Source organism: Lepus europaeus, chromosome 1 (genome assembly GCF_033115175.1).
Source record: "Lepus europaeus isolate LE1 chromosome 1, mLepTim1.pri, whole genome shotgun sequence".
In the NCBI taxonomy this organism is placed as follows: domain Eukaryota; kingdom Metazoa; phylum Chordata; class Mammalia; order Lagomorpha; family Leporidae; genus Lepus; species Lepus europaeus.
Window position 1 is genome coordinate 140,110,524 of NC_084827.1, and position 21,779 is coordinate 140,132,302.

The window sequence follows — 21,779 nt, forward strand, 5'->3', positions numbered from 1 at the left end:
AGATGTTGAGGTCATCTACAGAGTGAACCAGTATGGAAGACTGATCTTTCTGTGTGTCTATCACTCTCTGTAATTCAGCTGATCAAAAAAATTAATAAATTTTTCTTTAAAAAATTTTTCCTGAAGTAACTTGTATTTCCTGACTTCTTTCCTGTTATTAACAGTTTGCAGCACCTTGATCCTAAAGCAAGCAAAGCCTTTAATCTAGGAGAGAAATCCAGGCTGTGACATTTGACCAGAATGCTAGAGCTTACTAGTAAATATGTATGAGTAAATATCAAGTTTGCATTCAAATACTGTAGTTCCTAGGTTAGTCATCTTTGTGTCTCAGGGACCAGCTCAATATCTAGCAGGATAGACTGGAAATGAATGACTGCTGATTTAACTGAATAAATCATAAGGCCACTATTAGACAAAGATAACATACTAACTAACCAAGAAAGGAAAGGAATCCTGGAACTTCAAGAGCTACTCTTACTCTTAATAATTGAAAGATGTACAAATCTTACAAACTTCTTTATTTTTTCATCTGATATTCTAGCATAAGTGTTCTCTCATTTAATTAATAATTGCCAACATGTGTCATTTTAAAAACTATATAATGATCTTATTATATGACTACATCAGAATTGTACTAGAAATAGAATGAATAATAGTTAATAATAGTAAACATCTTTGTGGGATGGCACCATGGCTCAACAGGCTAATCCTCTGCCTTGCGGCGCCAGCACACCGGGTTCTAGTCCCGGTCGGGGCGTCAGATTCTGTCCCGGTTGCCCCTCTTCCAGGCCAGCTCTCTGCTGTGGCCCGGGAGTGCAGTGGAGGATGGCCCAAGTGCTTGGGCCTTGCACCCCATAGGAGACCAGGAGGAAGCACCTGGCTCCTGCCTTCGGATCAGCGCAGTGCGCCGGCCGCAGCACACCGGCCACGGTGGCCATTGGAGGGTGAACCAACGGCAAAGGAAGACCTCTCTGTCTCTCTCTCTCACTGTCCACTCTGCCTGTCAAAAAAAAAAAAAAATCTTTGTGAATAAAGGTTTGTATAAGAACCAGAAATAGAAAGAAAAAGGTCATATTTTTAATTGTCTATGCTTATAAATTACAAATAAAACCTTAAATTCCTTCTCACTATAGGAAAAAAGGTACTAACTTTACTGAATCTTTGTCAGCATTAATTATTCTTAATTTTTTCACATTTAATACTAGTTTACTAACTTAAATACTAACAATGTATTTTATATTAGAAATGTGGATTATGCCCTGTGCATATAACAGCTTCAAAGTAAGGGTGCCCTGTAAAGAGAATACCAGGATATGAGCTATTTAGATTGGGGCTTAACTTGAAAAATGGTGTTGGGCTTATTCGTAGACTTTACAGACGGTGCCAGTCTCACTTTATCCTTACCACTAACCTCAAAGGCAAACTGAGGGCCCTTCATTCTAAATTTTCGTATTATATTAACTCTAGTGCTTGCTTCTCACTGTTGGACCCAATAATATATTAAATACATGTACATTTTAAAAGGACAAATATGTTTAAAGTACTTTACATTAAACACTAATGTTGACAAAGCCCCAACATAAGTTATGGAGATCCGAGATGGCAAAATAGAGTGTAGCCAAACTTGAGCTGCGCTGGGATATGAATTGAGCAAGGGAGGACCGTGTTTCCAGGGACCTGACCGACAGAAATTTTCAGCGAATTATTGAAAACACAATGAAGACTCCATGGGACAAGAGGAGAGAAGACAGAGACACTGCTGCAGCCAGCTATGCTGTGCAGCCAGCTGCCAGCTGTGAGCTGCCATCATACCATGACAAGGTAGGAAGAAATCACTGCACACCCCGCTGCTTGCAGTTTTAGCTGAGAGGAATACCACAGTCATCCACTGACTTTTACTTCAGCCTGGGAGCTAACAGGGGTCTGAGCAACTGCCAGGCTTGGAGCAGAGAAGCCGACATGCTTCCTCCCCTCCTCCTCTCCTGAAGACCACTATACTCTGCAGCAAAAGTTGGGTAGTGCTCCTCTCTTCCACGACCAGTATCAGAATCAGCATCAGGAAGAGACACCATCTTCTTAAAAAGAAATGAGAAGTGGGGCTGGCACTGTGGCTCAGCGAGTTAAAGCGCCAGCATCCCATACGGGCACCGGTTCTAGTCCCAGATGCTCCTCTTCTGATTCAGTTCTCTGCCATTGCCTTGGGCTCCTGCACCCACGTGGGAGACCTGGAAGAAGCTCCTGGCTCCTGGCTTTGGGTCGGTGCAGCTTCAGCCATTGTGGCCATCTGGGGAGTGAACCAGCAGATGGAAGACCTCTCTCTCTGTCTCTATCTCTCTCTGTAACTCTGTCTTTGAAAAAAAAAATGTCAACCTAAAACACTGTATGTGGAAAGCTTTCATTTATTAACAAAGGAAAAATAAAATATTCTATAACAAACAGAAATTTAAAGAATCTGTCACCACTAATCCAGCATTACAAATGATGCTAAAGGATGTGCTATACACAGAATAACAGAAAGATAGTCATCATTATGAAAGAATGTAAAGTAGAAAATGTCCTAGTAAAAATATAAAAGAAATGCAAAACAAACAATAGGAATATTTATGGGAAAATGGTAGGACCAAGTTGTTACTTATCAATAACAATCTTGAATGTAAGCGGCCTAAATTCTCCAATTAAAAGATCCAGATTGGGGGCCAGTGCTGTAGCTCACTTGGTTAATCTTCCGCCTGCGGCACTGGCATCCCATATGGGAGCCAGGTTCTAGTCCTGGTTGCTCCTCTTCCAGTCCAGCTGTGCTATGGCCCAGAAGGGCAGTGGAGGATGGCCCAAGTGCTTGGGCCCCTGCACCCACATAGGAGACCAGGAAGAAGCACCTGGCTCCTGGCTTCGGATCGGCGCAGCGTGCCGGCCATGGCAGCCATTTGGGGGGTGAACCAGCAGAAGGAAGACCTTTCTCTCTGTCTCTCTCTCACACTGTCTATGACTCTATCTGTCAAATAAAAAAAAAAATCCAGATTGGCTGAATGGAATAAAAAATAAGATTTATCTATTTGCTGCCTATAAGAAACTTACTTCACTAACAAAGATAAACACAGTGAAAGCACAGAAAAAAGATATTCCATTCTAATGGGAAGTAAAAAAAAAAATAGCATATGTAGCCATCCTAATATCAGATCAAATTAACTTTAATACAAAAAAATTGTTAAAAGAGAAAAGTAAGGGCATTAAGTAATGAATGAGGGGTCAATTGAAGAGGAAGATGTGACTATAATAAATGAACAGGCACCCAATACCAAGACACCTGGCTATTTAAAGGAATTGTTAATAGATCTAAAGGAGACATAACTCTACTACAATAATAATGGGGGACTTCAAAACCCCACTTTCAACTGACAGCTTAACTAGACAAAAAAATTAAAAAATCAAAGAACCAAGCTAAGCTACACTATGGATCAAATGGACCTAAATGATATCTGAAGAATATTTCATCCACAGATGTAGAATACACATTCTTTTCATCAGTGCAAGGAAAATTCTTTTGAATAGACCATATGCTAGGCCAAAAAGCAAGTCTCAACAAATCCAGAAAAACTAAAATCATACCATGTGTTTTTTCTGACCACAATGGAATGAAGCTGGAAATTAGCAACTTAAGAAACTACAGAAAATATGGAAACATATGGAGACTGAACAACATCCTCTTGAAAGAACAATGGGTCACAGAATAAATCAAAAGGAAAATAAAAAAGAAATTCCTGGAAATGAACAAAGATGACAACACAGTATATCAAAACCTATGGGATATAGCAAATGCAGTATTAAAAGGGAAGTTTATAGCAACTGGTGCCTACATCAAGAAATTGGAAAAGCATCAAATAAATGAACTATCGATCTATCTCAAAGACCTAGAAAACCAACTATAAACCAAATTCAAGTAGGAAGAAAGAAGTAATCAAAATTAGAGAATAAACAATATTGAAACAAAAAAATACAAAAGATCAGTGAAATGAAGAGCTGATTTAAAAAAAATAAAAATTGATAGACCATTGCCCCAACTAACCAAAAAAGACCCAAATTAATAAAATCAGGAATGAAAAAGGAGATGATACAAAAAAAAAATCACAGAAATAAAAACAATCAGGAACTACTACAAACAGCTATATGCCAACAAATTGGAAAATCCAGAAGAAATGGATAGATTTCTGGACACATACAATCTACCAAAAGTGAGTCATGAAGACACAGAAAATTTAAATAGACCAAAAAATCTAAATAGATGGAGATTTAATAAGTAATAAAGACTCTTCCAATAAAGAAAAGCACAGGCTTCATTGCTGAATTCTACCAAACTTTTAAATAAGAACTAATTCTATTTTTTCTCAAATTATTCAAAACCATTGAAAGGGAGGGAATTCTTCCAAACTCCTATGAGGCCAGCATCACATTAAATCCAAAACAAAACAAATAAAAAAAAAAAGATAAACAAAGAGAACTACAGACTAATAATGCTGATAAATATAGATACCAAAATCCTCAACAAAATACTAGCCAGGAGCCTGCACTGTGGTGCAGCAGGTTAAAGCCCTGGCCTGAAGCGCCAGCATCCTGTATGGGGACATTTCTAGTCCCAGCTGCTCCTCTTCTGATCTGGCTCTCTACTATGGGCTGGGATAGCAATAGAAGACGGCCCAAGTCCTTGGGCCCCTGCACCCACGTGGGAGAACCAGAAGAAGCTCCTGGCTCCAGATCAGCGCAGCTGCGGCCATTTTGGGAGTAAACCAGCAGATGGAAGACCTCACTCTGTCTCTACCTCTCTCTGTAACTCTTTCAAATAAATAAATATTTTTAAAAATACTAGCTAATCAAATCTAACAACTCATCAGAAAGATCATTCACCCAGACCAAGTGGGATTTATTCCTGATATGCAGGGATAGTTTAACATTCATAAATCAATAAAGTGACACATCATATTAACAAACTGAAGAATCAAAACTATATGATTATCTCCATAGATGCAGAGAAAGCATTTGATAAGATATAACATATTTTCATGATAAAAACCTTAATAAGCAAATTGGGTATGGAAGAAATATTCCTCAACACAATCAAGGCAATTTATGACAAATCCACAACTAGTGTCTTATTGAATGGGGAAAAGTGGGCAGCATCTCCACTAAGATCCAGGACTAGACCAGGATGGCCACTTTCACCACTACCATTCATTATTGTCCTAGAAGTTTTAGCCATAGGCAAAACTTAGGCCATTAGGCAAGAAAAAGAAATCAAAGGGATACATTCTTCTCAGGAAACAATAATAAAATTCATATCGATGTTCTCCCTCATCTGTGATAACTAATAGAGCACCTAAAAGGTAATCTACAGAAATGAAGTTGACACTTTGAGATGTTATGACTTCGAACAGCCCTGTCTTGACTGTTGAGGAACATTATTTTTTCATACTATTTGCTGAAGCCTTAACTTAGTATACAGTCAATCATATGTGTATAAAGTTAATTGAAAATAGATCTTAGTAAAAAATAAGAATGGGTATAGAGGGAGGAAGAGGAGGGTGGGAGTGTTGGTGGGAAGGCAGGTATGGAGGGAAGAATCACTATGTTCCAAAAGTTGTATTTATGAAATGCATGAAGTTTGTATTATTTAAGAAAAAGTTTTCTGAAAAAAATATTGGCTAGTTTGGGAAATTTGGTTAATGAACTTCAGTGTGAGTGACTCCATTTTGATTTTTAGCCTAGTCTGTTGGGGCCTAATCAAGGTCTTAGTCAAAAAAAAAAAAAAAAACACTGATGTGGGGAGATCATAGTCAGTCTTCTTCAAATGGGTATGTAAACATGTGAAAAACTCATAATATAAAACTAAACAAGGAATTCTGGTATTGTTCTTAGTGGGAAACACAAAGATTCATATGGAGACAGAGACCCCAAATACCTAAATCAATCTTAAACAACAAAAACAAAGCCAGAGACATCACAATACCAGATTTCAAGACATTCTATAGGGTATTTATAATCAAAACAGCCTGGTACTGACACAAATATAGACATGGAGACCAAGGGAACAGAACAGAAACCCCAGAAATCAATCCACCCATCTATAACCAACTAATCTTTGACAAAGGAGATAAAATCAATCTCTAGAGAAAGGACAGTCTCTTCAACAAATGGTGCTGGGAAAATTGGATCTTCACATGCAGAATTATGAAACGAGACCCCCAGTTTGCACCTTATACAAAAATCAACTCAAAATGGATCAAAGATCTAAATATATGACCTAATACCATCAAATTTCTGGAAGAGAATGGGGAAACTCTGCAAGGAATTGGTATAGGCAAGGACTTCTTGGAGAAGACCCCAGAAGCACAGACAATCAAACCAAAGATGGGCCAGTGCTGCGGCTCACTAGACTAATCCTCCGCCTGTGGCACCGGCTCCCCGGGTTCTAGTCCCAGTTGGGGCTACAGATTCTGTCCCGGTTGCTCCTCTTCCAGTCCAGCTCTCTGCTGTGGCCCGGGAGTGTAGTGAAGGATGGCCCAGGTCCTTGGGCCCTGCACCCGCATGGGAGACCAGGAGGAAGCACCTGCCTCCTGGCTTCAGATCAGTTCAGAGTGCTGGCCGCAATGCACTGGCCGTAGTGGCCACTTGGTGGGGTGAACCAACAGAAAAAGGAAGAACTTTTTTCTGTGTGTCTCTCTCTCTCACTGTCTAACTCTGCCTGCCAAAAAAATAAAATAAAATAAAAAGATGGACAAATCAGATTACTTCAAACTAAGAACCTTTTGCACTGCAAAGGAAACACTCAACAAAATGAAGATGCATATTTGCAAACTATTCAATTGATAAGGGATTAATATACAGAAACTATAAAGAGCTCAAGAAACTCAAAACAACAAAACAAACAATCTAGTTAAGAAATTGGCAAAGATTTGAACAGGCATTTTTCAAAGGATGAAATTCAAATGGCCAACAGACTCATGAAAAATACCAGAAACATGAAAAATGCTTGGGATCACTACCCATCAGGGAAATGGAGAAAAAAAAAAAAAACACCACACACACACCACAGTAACATTTCACCTACCCCAGTTAGAATCGCTATCATAGAGAAATCAAAATTTATTGTTATAAATGCTGGTAAGGATGAGGGGAAAAGGTGCCCAAATACACTTGTTGGGAATGTAAACTAGTACAGCTATTGTGAAAGACAGTATGGAGATAACTAAGAAAGCTGAATACAGACCTACCATATGTCCCAGCCATCAAAATCATGGAAATTTTTTCCATAAAGTTTTCTAGCTCAGGGGTTTTCTTTATTTTAACTTAATAATTCTGAGTAAGGATTATACTGCAAGGCATTTCGAGAAAGACCTGATCTTGGCACAATAAAACTCTGTGTATTACATTTCTACATATTCTATAATTCGGTGATAGCAGAGCAAACAAAGAGTATTAGATTCCATTTTTAAGGTCTACAACATATTTTGTTTCAATCTCAGGCATTCCCAAAAATGCATTTCCTGAACAACAGCAGCAACAAAAAGAATCACATAATTTAAAACCCTTCCTCGTAATTAAAATTTTGAAAAAATGATATTATCAGTGCCAGCATTGTGGCATAGCAGGTAAAGCTGCTGCCTGCAATGCTGGCATACCATATGGGCACCGGTTCAAGTCCTAACTGCTCCACTTCTGATCAGCTCCCAGTTAATGGCCTGGGAAAAGAAGCAGAACACCGCCCAAGTACTTGGGCCCTGAAATCCACATGGGAGACCTGGAAGAATCTCCTGGCTCCTGGCTTGTGGCCATTTGGGAAATAAACAAGCAGATAAAATCTCTCTCTCTCTCTCTCTCTCTCTCTCTCTCTCTCTCTCTCTCTCTCATTCTTCTGAACCTCTCTCTCTTTCAAATAAATAAATCTTAAAAAAATGATGCTATCTCTATGACTCCAAGTTCTAAGGATGAAATAGGATAATACATAATAAAATGCCCCAAAGAGCTCCAGAACTTCCCACTCTTTTTACAGAGACCCAAAACTTTGAATAGTAGGGAAAAAAGCAAACTTAAAGCTCAGTTTCCCATGCCATGACTTCAAGACAACATATGCATTGGCAGTAGTGTTGGTCTGCGTCATATATACATATTCATAACATACACATGTGCACATAAAATCTTCCACCATTAAAGGATGTGAGCTCTTCAAATAATTTGCACATAAATAATTTCACTGCTAGGAAAAAATAAAAAATGCTGGTAAAGTAATTGCTATACCACTAAAAGAGTTAATGGTTGATTTTTGGGATACACAGAAGAGTAAAATTTGCAAACATATTTCTGGACAAAGAAACTGACTTTCTGTCAAAGTTTAAAAAAAAAAAACTAGTACAATTCATTTTCTAAAATTGCTTAAGTTGCTTTAATAATAACAACCACAATCCACTCCCCACTATATCTCCATTTCTTGTCCACATTCCCTGCTACTCGTTCCCTCTGTCCATCACCCAGTGTCTTTCAATAAGGCCAGTCATCTATCTGGGACTTAACACATCAAAAACCAAGGTCAAGGCAGGCTTGCTTGGAAGGACACGAAACCCAGAGACAGAGGGCAAAGTTCCAACCATGGGGGCATCCTTATTTTCCTGCCCTAACTGGCTGGGTTAAATCATTTCCTAAAATATTTTTCTCTTAGAAATGTAATACAGAAACAGAGCAGAATAAAGAAGAGAGATAGCCGGCGCTGCGGCTCACTAGGCTAATCCTCCGCCTTGCGGCGCCGGCACACAGGGTTCTAGTCCCGGTCGGGGCACCAATCCTGTCCCAGTTGCCCCTCTTCCAGGCCAGCTCTCTGCTGCGGCCCGGGAGTGCAGTAGAGGATGGCCCAAGTGCTTGGGCCCTGCACCCCATGGGAGACCAGGAGAAGCACCTGGCTCCTGCCATCGGATCAGCGCGGTGCGCCGGCCGCAGTGCGCCTACCGCGGCAGCCATTGGAGGGTGAACCAACGGCAAAAAGGAAGACTTTTGTCTCTCTCTCACTGTCCACTCTGCCTGTCAAAAATTTAAAAAAAAAAAGAATAGAGATAAAGTGAATATAAACAATAGTATAAAGAAACTACTGACTTAATCCTTATTTAGGAGGTGATCTTTTCAGAAGTTAAAGTAACAATTTTCATATAAAGTAAGTAATCTAACAATATTGTCAAAAACATATTTTCTTTTTTTTAACTTTTATTTAATAAGTATAAATTTCCAAAGTACAGCTTTTAGATTACAGGGGCTTCCCCCCGATAACTTCCCTCCCACCCTGCTCCCTCTCCCATTCCATTCACATCAAGATTCATTTTCAATTCTCTTTATATACAGAAGATCAATTTAGTATATATTAAGTAAATATTTCAACAGTTTGAACCCACACAGAAACACAAAGTGTAAAGTACTGTTGAGTACTAGTTATAGCATTAATTCACATTGTACAACACATTAAGGACAGAGATCCTACATGGGGAGTAAGTGCACAGTGACTCCTGTTGTTGACTTAACAATTTGACACTCTTGTTTATGTCGTCAGTAATCTCCCTAGGATCTTGTCATGAGTTGCCAAAGCTATAGAAGCCTCTTGAGTTCGCCAGCTCCAATCTTATTTAGACAAGGTCATAGTCAAAGTGGAAGTTCACTCTTCCCTTCAGAGAAAGGTACCTCCTTCTTTGATGGCCCGTTCTTTCCACTGGGATCTCACTCACAGAGATCTTTCATTTAGGTTTGCTTTTCTTTTTTTTTTTTTTTTTACAGAGTGTCTTGGCTTTCCATGCGTAAAATACTCACATGGGCTCTTCAGCCAGATCTGAATACCTTAAGGGCTGATTCTGAGGCCAGAGTGAAAAGCATATTTTCTCTATCATCTCTTTTTTAAATTTTTTAAAATTTATTTGAAAGGCAGACTGACAAAGTGAGGGGCAGAGACACAAAGAGAGATCTCCCACTCACTGGTTCACTCCTCAGTTGCCTAAAATAGTCAGGGTGGTGCCAGGTGGAAACCAGAGCCAGGAACTCCATCTGTGTCTCCCAGAGGGGTAGTAGAGACCCAAGCGCTTGGGTTATCATCTGCTGCTTTCCCAGGTGCACTCGTAGGAAGCTGGCTAAGAAGCGTGACATCAATATGGGATGCAGGCAATCCAAGTGGCTTAAAGTACTGAGCCTCAACAGCCACTTCCTTTGTTTCTTTAACTAAAACTCTAAAATATCAGAATAGCTTTTTAAAAAAATATTTATTTATTTATTTATTTGAAAGAGTTACACAGAAAGAGGAGAGGCAGAGAGAGAGAGAGAGAGAGGTCTTTCATCCACGGGTTTACTCCCCAGTTGGCCACAATGGCCAGAGCTGTGCCGAGCCAAAGCCAGGAGCCAGGAGCTTCTTCCAGGTCTTCCACGCGGGTACAGGGGCCCAAGGACTTGGGCCATCTTCTACTGCATTCCCAGGCCATAGCAGAGAGCTGAATAGGAAGTGGAGCAGCTGGGACTAGAACTGGCACCCATATGGGATGCCGGCGCTTCAGGCTAAGGCGTTAATCCACTGCGCCACAGTGCTGGCCCCCCAGAATAGCTTTTTTTTAAAATTATAAAGAGCAACTAAGATTTTTTAAATTGTCATATATACTCTCCTTTCAAATGTCGCATGGTACTGAAGAAACTGTTGGAAGTAATGCTATAATTATAGAAATTGAAAAAAGGGAAATTTTTAGGAAAAAACTACCAATTTTCAAATTAGAACTAAAAACTTAGTTTTCCATGTGTTCACATTTATATTTATTAGAGCACAGAGTTTCTTCTGCTTTGACTTTTTCAAAAAATTCTTCTTGAATGTAAAAGACTCTCAGTATCTAAACTCATGAGTACTATCATAAATTAACACATTAAGTGACTTGGGCTTACTTGTAATTAAATATAAGAGGAAAATAATATCTTCTGGTTTGGAACTATCAATGTTTAAACTTCTCTTGAGCATAAATTTCCGAAGCCAGAAACAAGAATGGTAAATTACAATTCACTAAGCTACAGCTACCGCATGTCCCTCAGAAGGAAACAGGACACAAGATGCACCCCACTTCATTTTCTCTTCTAGCACACTCCCTGAATCCCCAAAAATAATTAAGATTACAAGCAAACTTCATGACCCAAATCCCATTCATGTATGTGTTCTTCAGTGCAAAAGTCCTGAATTTCCCTGAATCTAGTTCACATAGTTTTGGTTATCTTAAAAACACTTTCAGGGGCGGGCCAAGTTGCCTCTTGGGACACCCATATCCTGTATCACAGTGCCAGTTGCAGTCTTAGCTTTCCTGTTTCTAATCCAGTTTTCTCCTAATGCACACCCTGGGAGGCAGCAAATGATGGCTCAAGTGTTTGATCCCCTGCCACTCACATGGAAAACTCAATGGAGTTGCCCTAGTTGTAGCAAATATTTGGGGAGTGAACCAGTGGATGGATGGATGATTCTCTCTCTCTCTCTCTCTCTCTCTACCTTTCAAGTAGATGAAAACAAACATTTTTTAAAAGCATTTTTTAAAATGTTTTCAGAATAGAGCTGATACTTACATGAAAACCTGCTTAAAACATTCAGTCTCAATGATCAATAGCAATCACAACATTTTTAAGTTACATATTTCTTACTTGTTCGTCTTTACTTAACCAACTTAACCAATTTTTGTGGTTTGGAGTTCTGTTTGTTTCAGTTTACTTTGTTTCTTCCAACCTAAATGAACTGCATATCATCTTACAATAGGTATTTGTGATGAAAATCCAAATTAGGAAATTATTGTGACTTTCCTTTCCCTCAGAAAGAAGACATGTCACAGAGTCAAATAAGAACATATTGTCAAATTCATATAACAGACTCCCTAAATGATATACAAAATTTCAAATTTCGTAAGATTCAAGAAGAAAACAGATATGAGGGAGAGCACCCTGCAGCAGCTGACTCTTTGGTCCATTACATGCAGTGTAACAGCAGTGTTGGGAAGGGTACTTCCCTTTTCTTCCCTCCTGCTTCTGAACAATTCCCTCCCTTCTACTACTGCTCGGATGCCAGGACCTTTCCTTCATTCAAAGGCTGCACACCAGCATTGGCCCTGATCCGTGGCGCTTACATTTGGAAGGAGAGGCATGCTCTTCCTCCAGCTGGATCCTCCCAACACCAACAGGCAGTAGAGAGTGGGAATGGGGCACTGTGTTTGCACAAGCCCACCCTGAATGTTCTGCATAGCTCAGGCAAAGAGTGTACATGGAGGCCCACATCCGTATGTATAAACGTATGCGTATTTTTTTTTTTTTTTTGACAGGCAGAGTGGATAGTGAGAGAGAGAGAGAGACAAGAAAAAGGTCTTCCTTGTTGCCATTGGTTCACCCTCCAATGGCCGCTGCAGCCGGCGCATTGTGCTGATCCGAAGCCAGGAGCCAGGTGCTTCTCCTAGTCTCCCACACGGGTGCAGGGCCCAAGGACTTGGGCCATCCTCCACTGCCTTCCTGGGCCATAGCAGAGAGCTGGCCTGGAAGAGGGGCAACTGGGATAGAATCCGGCACCCCAACCGGGACTAGAACCCGGTGTGCCGGCGCCCCAAGGTGGAAGATTAGCCTGTTAAGCCATGGCGCCGGCCACGTATTCATTTTTAAAAGCTGTAAGTCAAGCTAAAAAATACCCACGTTCTATTTTTTTACCTTGACTTTCACAATGGCCTCTGGCCTACTGCACAGGTCTAAGGGCAGAATTGTGAACATGAAGCACAGAGGTAACTTCTGTTTTGCAGTGTCAGTTAAGAGCAGGATGGAGAGGACAGAAGCGAAAAACCAGAGGCCTGGACTGTGCCACCAAGTAAGCCCTACCACCACCCCCACACCGGCGTTCCTCCCCCTCAGCCAGCCAGCCAGCAGCAGCAAAGCAAAGGGAAAAGGGAGATGTTGCATAGTCTGCCTCTGCAAGAACTGGTGTTCCTGTAAGAGCGGAGAACACAGCACAGAGCCATCAAGAAGAAAGAAGAGAAAGAAGGGAGTTGGGAGGAAATGACTGCTCAAAGCCAGTTCTACCCAGAGGGACAGAAACACAAATGCAAGAAAACACGAGCAGCAGCTCTTAAAGAGATGCTTATTCAACTATACCAATATTTCAGTATTTTAATTTAAATTTTTATATATTTGCAAAAATACATAAACATATATACAAAGAAACTTTTTATTTTTGTCATTTTTTTAAAGATTTTGTTTATTTGGTCGGCGCCGTAGATCAACAGGCTAATCCTCCACCTGCAGTGCCAGCACACCGGGTTCTAGTCCCGGTCGGGGCACCGGATTCTGTCCCGGTTGCCCCTCTTCCAGGCCAGCTCTCTCCTATGCCCCGGGAGGGCAGTGGAGGATGGCCCAAGTGCTTGGGCCCTGCACCCCATGGGAGACCAGGAGAAGCACCTGGCTCCTAGCTTCGGATCAGCAAGATGTGCCGGCCGCAGCGGCCATTGGAGGGTGAACCAATGGCAAAAAGGAAGACCTTTCTCTCTGTCTCTCTCACTGTCCACTCTTCCTGTCAAAAATAAAAAAAAATGAATAAATAAATAAAGATTTTGTTTATTTATTTATTTATTTATTTATTTACTTGAAAGGCAGAGCTACAGCGAGAAAGGGAGCGACAGAGAGATCTCCCATTGCTGGTTCACTCCCCAGATGGCTACAGTGGCAGCACATCCTACCATGAAGAGTACTATTATAGACAGTGAAGACAGTTGACGGAGAGACAAGGAAGGGGCATGTCTTCCCATACACAGTTAGGGAAAGAGAGTCACGGGTGCCAAGAGGAAAGGAATTGGTAAGTGCTCAGCCTGTTCAAGTTCAGCAAGGATAGACACAAGGAGAAGGTATGGTTTCCATGATCTGAGGTACATTTTAAAAGAAGCATTTTAAGAAAAAAAAAAAAAAGACCCCAAAGAGGTAAAAATACTGTACAGCCATAATTATAGGAGAAATTAGAAAAATTATTTTTTAAAAAGGGTCCAAATGACTTTTTAGGTGACTTCTATCATGCCTTGGAATAACTGATTATGAGGTTCACAGAATCTATAAAACAAACCAGACCTGGGCATACATACCACCACCATCACCCCTGTATCTACTGCACATGCATGTGTACTACCAGTCACACATTTACTTTATAAGCCTATGGTCCCCAAACTTCAGTCATTCAGGTACCACCTTCACAATTTCTGATGTTTCCAAATATCATTTATAGTACATAAAATTCATATTTAATGTTTATTTAAATTGACTACCTTAAAAGGTAAACTTACACTACTATCAAAAATCAGTATCACTTGTCAAGATCAATTAAAATAACTACACAATTATTATAATGTGTTAAATATTTTCTGCATAAATACCAAAGAGTAGTTCAGTCTCTTCCAATATTTGCTACTGGCATAAGGACAATATTTTAAGAAATATTGCTATAGGTCAAGGCCACTTAGGACATCAGGTATAAAAATTTTAAATATGGCCAGCGCCGTGGCTCAATAGGCTAATCCTCCACCTGTGGCACCGGCACACGGGGTTCTAGTACCAGTCGGGGCGCCAGATTCTGTCCTGGTCACTCCTCTTCCTGTCCAGCTCTCTGCTGCGGCCTGGGAGTGAAGTGGAAGATGGCCCAAGTCCTTGGGCCCTGCACCCACATGGGGGACCAGGAGGAAGCACCTGGCTCCTGGCTTCGGATCAGCGCAGTGCGCCAGCCACAGCACACTGGCCGCAGCGGCCATTGGGGGGGTGAACCAATGGCAAAGGAAGACCTTTCTCTCTGTCTCTCTCTCTCTCACTGTCCACTCTGCCTGTCAAAAAAAAAATTAAATATAATGTTGGAAATTCTACTACATAGTAGGTCAAGTTTTATGTAAGAAATAAATAGAATACTAGAATAAAAGAATGGCGTGGCATTTGGGATAAACATGATATGTGCCTACCAAATACGTACACAGAGAGGGATATATAAATATATTACAACGCACATCTCAAAACCATTCATTATCACCTGTGAGGTGAGAGGTGTAATGCCATATAATCAAGTTCCTAGAATTCACACTTAGTGCTGTGGTTCTCAACCGGAGATGATTTTGTCCTCCAGGATTCACTTGGCAATGTCTGAGGACATTTTTGATTGTCAGGGCTACGGAGGCTACTACAGGCATCAGGTAGGTAGAGGCCAGAGATGCTGTTAAACATCCTATATTGAATGCACAAGACAGTTCCTGGTGGTAAACAATTATCTAGTACAAAATCCCAATAGTGGTGAAGTTGACTGACTTATAAAAAATGTAACATCTGATTCCAAATCTAATTCCAAGTCCACTGCTCTTTTCATTACACTATACTGCATCCCTACCACAGAATTACAACATTATTTCTGGGGCACTGTTGTTCAACAGGCTTACCCATGTGCCCCATCAGCCTGCTGGGAGAACTAGATGCAGTTCCTGGCCTAGCCCTGGCTGTTGCAGACATGTGGAGAATGGACAGCAGAACAAAGATCTCTCTCTTCCTCTTTCTCTCTCTCTGTCATTCTCTGTCACTCTGCCTTTCAAATAAATAAATACATCTTTATAAAAATACATTCTTTTTTTCTTTTGAACTTTTATTTAATATATATAAATTTCCAAAGTACAACTTTTGAATTATAGCAGCTTTTCCCCCTATAACTTCCCTCCCACCAGCAACCATCCCATCTTCCACTCCCTCTCCCATCCCATTCTTCATCAAGATTCATTTTCAATTATCTTTATATACAGAAGATCAATTTAGTATATACTAAGTAAAGATTTCAACAGACTGCACCCACACAGACACACAAGGCATACAGTACTGTTTAAGTAGTAGTTTTACCGTTAATTCTCATAGTACAACACATGGAGGACAGAGGTCCTACATGGGGAGCAGGTGCACAGTGACTCCTGTTGTTGATTTAACAATTGACACTCTTATTTATGATGTCAGTAATCTCCCTGGCTCTTTTCATGAGCTGCCAAGGCTATGGAAGCCTCTTGAGTTCACCAACTCCGATCTTATTTAGACAAGGCCACAGTCAAAGTGCAAGTTCTCTCTCCTCCCTTCAGATAAAGGTACTGCCTTCTTTGATGGCCCATTCTTTCCGCTGGGATCTCACTCACAAAGATCTTTCATTTAGGTCATTTTTTTTTTTTTTTGGCTTTCCATGCCTATGAATCTTTCATGGGCTTTTTAGACAGATTCGAATGCCTTAGGGCTGATTCTCAGGCCACAGTGCTGTTTAGGGCATTTGCCATTCTATGTGTCTGCTGTGTATCCTGCTTCCCATGTAGGATCATTCTCTCCTTTTTAATTCTATCAATTATTATTTGCAGACACTGGTTTTATTTATGTAATCCCTTTGACACTTAATCCTATCTTTTTGATCAATTGTGAACTTAAACTGATCACTTTGACTAGTAAGATGGCATTGGTAAATGCCACCTTGATGGGATTGAATTGGAATCCCCTGGCACATTTCTAGCTCTACCATTAGGGGTAAGTCCGAGTGAGCATGTGCCGAACTCTACATCTCCTCCCTCTCTTATTCCCACTCTTATATTTAGCAGGGATCACTTTTTCAGTTAAATTTAAACGACTAAGAATAATTGTGTGTTAATTAAAGAATTCAACCAATGATATTAAGTAGAACAAAAAAAAAAAAAACCACTAAAAGGAATAAAATAGTAAGTTGTTCCTTGACAGTCAGGACAAGAGCTGATCAAGTCATTGTTTCTCATAGTGTCCATTTCACTTCAACAGGTTTCCTTTTAAGTGGGGCCGGCTCTATGGTGTGGTGCATAAAGCTGGTATCCCATATGGGAACCAGTTCATATCCTGGGTGCTCCTCTTCTGATATAACCCCCTGTTAATGGCCTGGATAAAGCAGCGGGAGATGGCCCAAGTGCTTGGACCTCTGTTACCCACGTGGGAGACCCAGAAGAAGCTCTTGGCTCCTCGCTGAGGCCTGGCCCAACCCTGGCTATTGCCAACCATCTGGGGAGTGAACCAGCAGATGGAAGATATTCTCTCTCCCCCTCCCTCTCTCCCTCCTTCCAACTCTTTCAAATAAATAAATCTTTTTTAAAAATACATTCTTTTTAGGGGAAAATGTATTTTGCTCCGCCTGCACTGTCATATAAGTATCGCACACTAACCGACTGCGCAACTGGAGCTCCTGGGGGAAAATGTATTTTGAATTCCAGTGAACTCTAAGATGTACCTAAACACTATACCTAAGTGAATAGTCATGATTGAGAGAGAAGACAGCTCCCTGTGAAAGGAGTGTTCCTCCTCCAGAAAAATGACTTTGACACCAGAAAGTTAATGCATTCCTTCCGCCACCCAGCCATGGCCAGATGCTTTAACAGCAGTCCATCAGAGTGCCTGTCCAGCCAATTTTCTCCTGCGACATGAACATTCCTCTTTGACCTCAATATGTTCTGGAAACCTGGGTTCATTATTTTCAGCTGTCCTGAGAAATCTTGTCACAGGCTAATGTGTTTTAAATACTGTTTGCTTGTGCCATTTGCACAATTTATGTACCAGGGCAAAACTGGACTACTTTAAACAAACATATTTTTATCCCTCTGCAACTGTTCTAAAAGAGTACTGTTATTTGAAAAATGGAAGGAGGCATAAACACGTTGCTTTATTTTTCTTCAGTTAACTACCTTGACCTACTTTTTCTAACCTGTTTCTATTCCTTTACTCCAACTGCAGAGGGGCGAAGAAAACAGTTAATAAGGTATTTTGTGTCAAATATAGAAGCTTGTGACCATCAATCTCTAGGTATGCTAGAGGCAAACATACTAAATATTTCCACCCTTCCATGTGGTGCAGCTAAAATACAAATTATAAAACTAAACCACGAAACACAGCCTTCAAGATCACAATTTAAGAGCTGGCAAAAGAAAGCTATTGGACTGAATTCTCACCACAGCTGATAGGCAGGAAGTGTTTGATTCTCAAAGTTCACGGATTATAAAAAGCTTCATTGTGTGTGCAGAGGGTTGAGTGTAGGATGAGTAGGTGGGGTATAATAAGAAAGAACACTATTTTGGTTCTTTAGAGGATTTAATTCCTTTATCCTAGCCTCCCACTAATATTTGTGAGGATATGCAAAGCACCCCAGAGTATCTATCGCCAGGTCTCTAACTTCTGCCCTTTCCCCTCCATCACCTTGTACCCCCAGAGGCACCCTCCCTGATGAGCACAATCATTCCTTTCCTTATTTCTCCTCCACTTTTCCCTTTCTAAAGATAATGCCAGTACTTCCTACAGGATTTCTTATTAATATTTTCTTTTTTTAATTTTTAAAGATTTATTTATTGATTTGAAAGTCAGAGTTACACAGAGAGAAGGAGAGGCAGAGAGAGAGAGAGAGAGAGAGAGAGAGAGAGAGAGAGGTCTTCCATCCATTTGTTCACTCCCCAATTGGCCCCAACAGCCGGAGCTGCACTGATCCAAAGCCAGGAGACAAGACATTCCTCCAGGTCTCCTATGAGGATGCAGAAGTCCAAGGACTTGGGCCATCCTCTACTGCTTTCCCAGGCCACAGAAGAGAGATGGATCAGAAGTGGAGCAGCCAGGACTCGAACTGGGCCCATATGGGATGCCAGCACTGCAGTCGGCGGCTTTACCCACTACGCCACAGCACCGGCCCCCTTATATTTTCATCAGTTTTTAAAAAAAATCACTACTCTGCGCAAAAAACTCTACTCATTGCAAGACAAACATGAATTATTAAATGTTTAAATGAGCTTCCAACTCAAATGTAGGAAAATAAAAAAATGGTTTATAGAATTTTATTTCTTTTTTTTGTGTGTGTGGGTTTTTTTTTTTTTTGCTTTTGCTTTTTTTTTAACTTTTATTTAGTAAATATAAATTTCCAAAGTACAGCTTATGGATGACAAGATTACAAGAGGACCTAAATGAAAGATCTCTATGAGTGAGATCCCAGTAGAAAGAACGGGCCATCAAAGAAGGAGGTACCTTTCTCTGAAGGGAGGAGTGAACTTCCACTTTGACTATGACCCTGTCAGAATAAGATTGGAGTTGGCGAACTCAAAAGGCTTCCATAGCCTTGGCAACTCATGACTGGAGCCTAGGGAGATTACTGACACCATAAACAAGAGTGTCAATTTGTTAAGTCAACAACAGGAATCACTGTGTACTTACTCCCCATGTAGGATCTCTGTCCTTAATGTGTTGTTCAATGTGAATTGATGCTATAACTAGTACTCAAACAGTATTTTACACTTTATGTTCTGTGTGGGTTCAAACTGTTGAAATCTTTACTTAATATATACTAAATTGATCTTCTGTATATAAAGAGAATTGAAAATGAATATTGATGTGAATGGAATGGGAGAGGGAGCAGGAGTTGGGAGAGTTGCGGGTGGGAGGGAAGTTTTAAGGGGGAAGAATTTTCTTTCTTAAAATGACCTTGTCATATTTCAAAACTTTAAATAAAAACATTCGAGCCCTCAGCATTAAAGATGCTAAGTTTTTCTTAGATTGTATTATTTTTTTATTTATCTGAAAGGCAGAGTGACAGAGAGAAGGAGATCTTCCATCTGTTGGTTCACTCCCCAAATGGCTGTGACAGTCAGGCCTGGGCCAGGCTGAAACCAAGAGCCAGGAACTCCATTCAGGTCTTCCACATGGGTGCAGAAGTCCAGGTATGTGGACCATCTTCTGCTGCTTTCCCAGGCACATTCGCAAGGAGCTAGATCAGAAGTGGAGCAGTCAGGACACTAATTGGCACTCCCAGATGAGATCCAGCATTGCAGGTGGTGGCTTAACCCATTGTACCACTACACTGGCCCATCTAATTTTTTGAGGTAAGATTGTTGTAGTGATTTTCCACAAATGTGGGATTTTTTTACCTTGCCATCTATTTTTTCATATGGTGTGATCAAAAGCCCAGAAAAGCTATGTACAAGCACTTCTAATTATAGTGTAGTACTGTGGTTTTAATTAGTAGTATAAAACTAATTTAACAGTGACTTACTTTTCCCTGCATATTTATAACCACAAGCAATTAGTAGTAAGGACTGTAAGGACTTCTCCCCTGCCCTCTTGAAAAATCCCTAAAAATTAGACCTTGTAATCTAATTGATGATAATGTAGATACAGTAAATAACTTATTTTGGAACTCTAAAATATGAAATTTCTAAATGTGAAATCAAAAATACTAAAAAATACAATTAAATGAACTTATCAAAATATCAATAAATAATTCCATTCATTTTCTGAAATCAATAAAATAGCAATTGACTTTAAAACTAAATGATGGATTGCACACTGCATAGGTAAAAATTGATTCCACAACCTGTTCTCCAGCCTGCTGCACCAATACCTTCATTCTATTCATCCAACAAATATGTAAATGTCTACTATATGCTAGAGAGGGTAGTCAGGGTTCAGAATTCAGTGGTAAGCAAAACAGAGACCATCTCAGATCTTACGGATTGAAATAAAATAAGCATAGTATGATAGGTGTGACCGCAGAGGCAACAGGGCTATAAAAAAATATTCCAGGACAAGGAAGACTAACAAAGACCAGTCCATGGTTACTGTATGAGAAAACTGATGATGGTGATGGTTTTACCTTCTAGAGTAATCCAACTGATGAATAGTCAGTAAACATCTACTACGTGTTCAGCACAATTCCAAGCACCTGTCCTCAAACAGCTTAATTCTAATTGGTGAGAAAATCATCCATTAACAATGAGAATACAAAACATTAAACAATTATATACTTAACCATGCACAACAAATGAACATAGTAAGAAACTACAACAATAGCCTAGGTAAACGGAAGAATCTGATAGGCATGGAAGATGGGGAAAATCCGTATGTGGAGAGGTATGGTGAATAAAAATTTCATCCACATCATTGCAACTCAAAGAGTGGTCTACATACCAGCATCCATTAGCAAATGGTTTGCCATTGGTCTATGATGTTAAGTACAGAAGGAGAAAGCAGCCAGAAACCTTTCTAACATTTGAAATTGCAAGCTCACAGCCCATGGACTTCACTTAATGAGCAGCTCACAGCCCAGTAAGGGCACTATTCAAATTCATGGTCTGGGACACATGTGACATGAGTTGCCAGTGATGTGCAGACATTATAACATATAATACTTCAGGCTAACCCAAAAGTTTATAAAACCCAGAAATCATTTATGTCTTCAAGAGGCAAGTCATTATTTTTAAATGGTTGAAAGTGGTTCCTGAGAAAGAATAGAAGATTAATTTTGAAAATAATAGCTTCACTCTAGATAAAAGTTTAAAATGAATATCCTAAGCTTAATAAATTATTTTTAAAATCTCTTCTTCTTTTCCCATAAACATCCCTTCTTTGAGATAGGTTTCTGTGTTTTAAATGTCATTAAAATAAATCTAAAACATTTTTAGGTACGAATTAGACCTTCTGAGAAGCATTTATCATTAGTTCAACAAGCAGAGAGCAAGCTCACTTGTAGCATTAAACAATTTTAAACACTAGCATGTTTCAAGTTATGTTTATAGTGTACATATGAATTTTTAATTTGGTAGTCACTATTTCACATAAAAATATATAGTTATAATTATAGGACAAAAAAGTTATGAATTTAATAAAAATTCTCATTGGTTTCCTATATGTACTTCCAAGGAACATGTATACAGTTTAACTATATTTTTGCACTTTTTTCC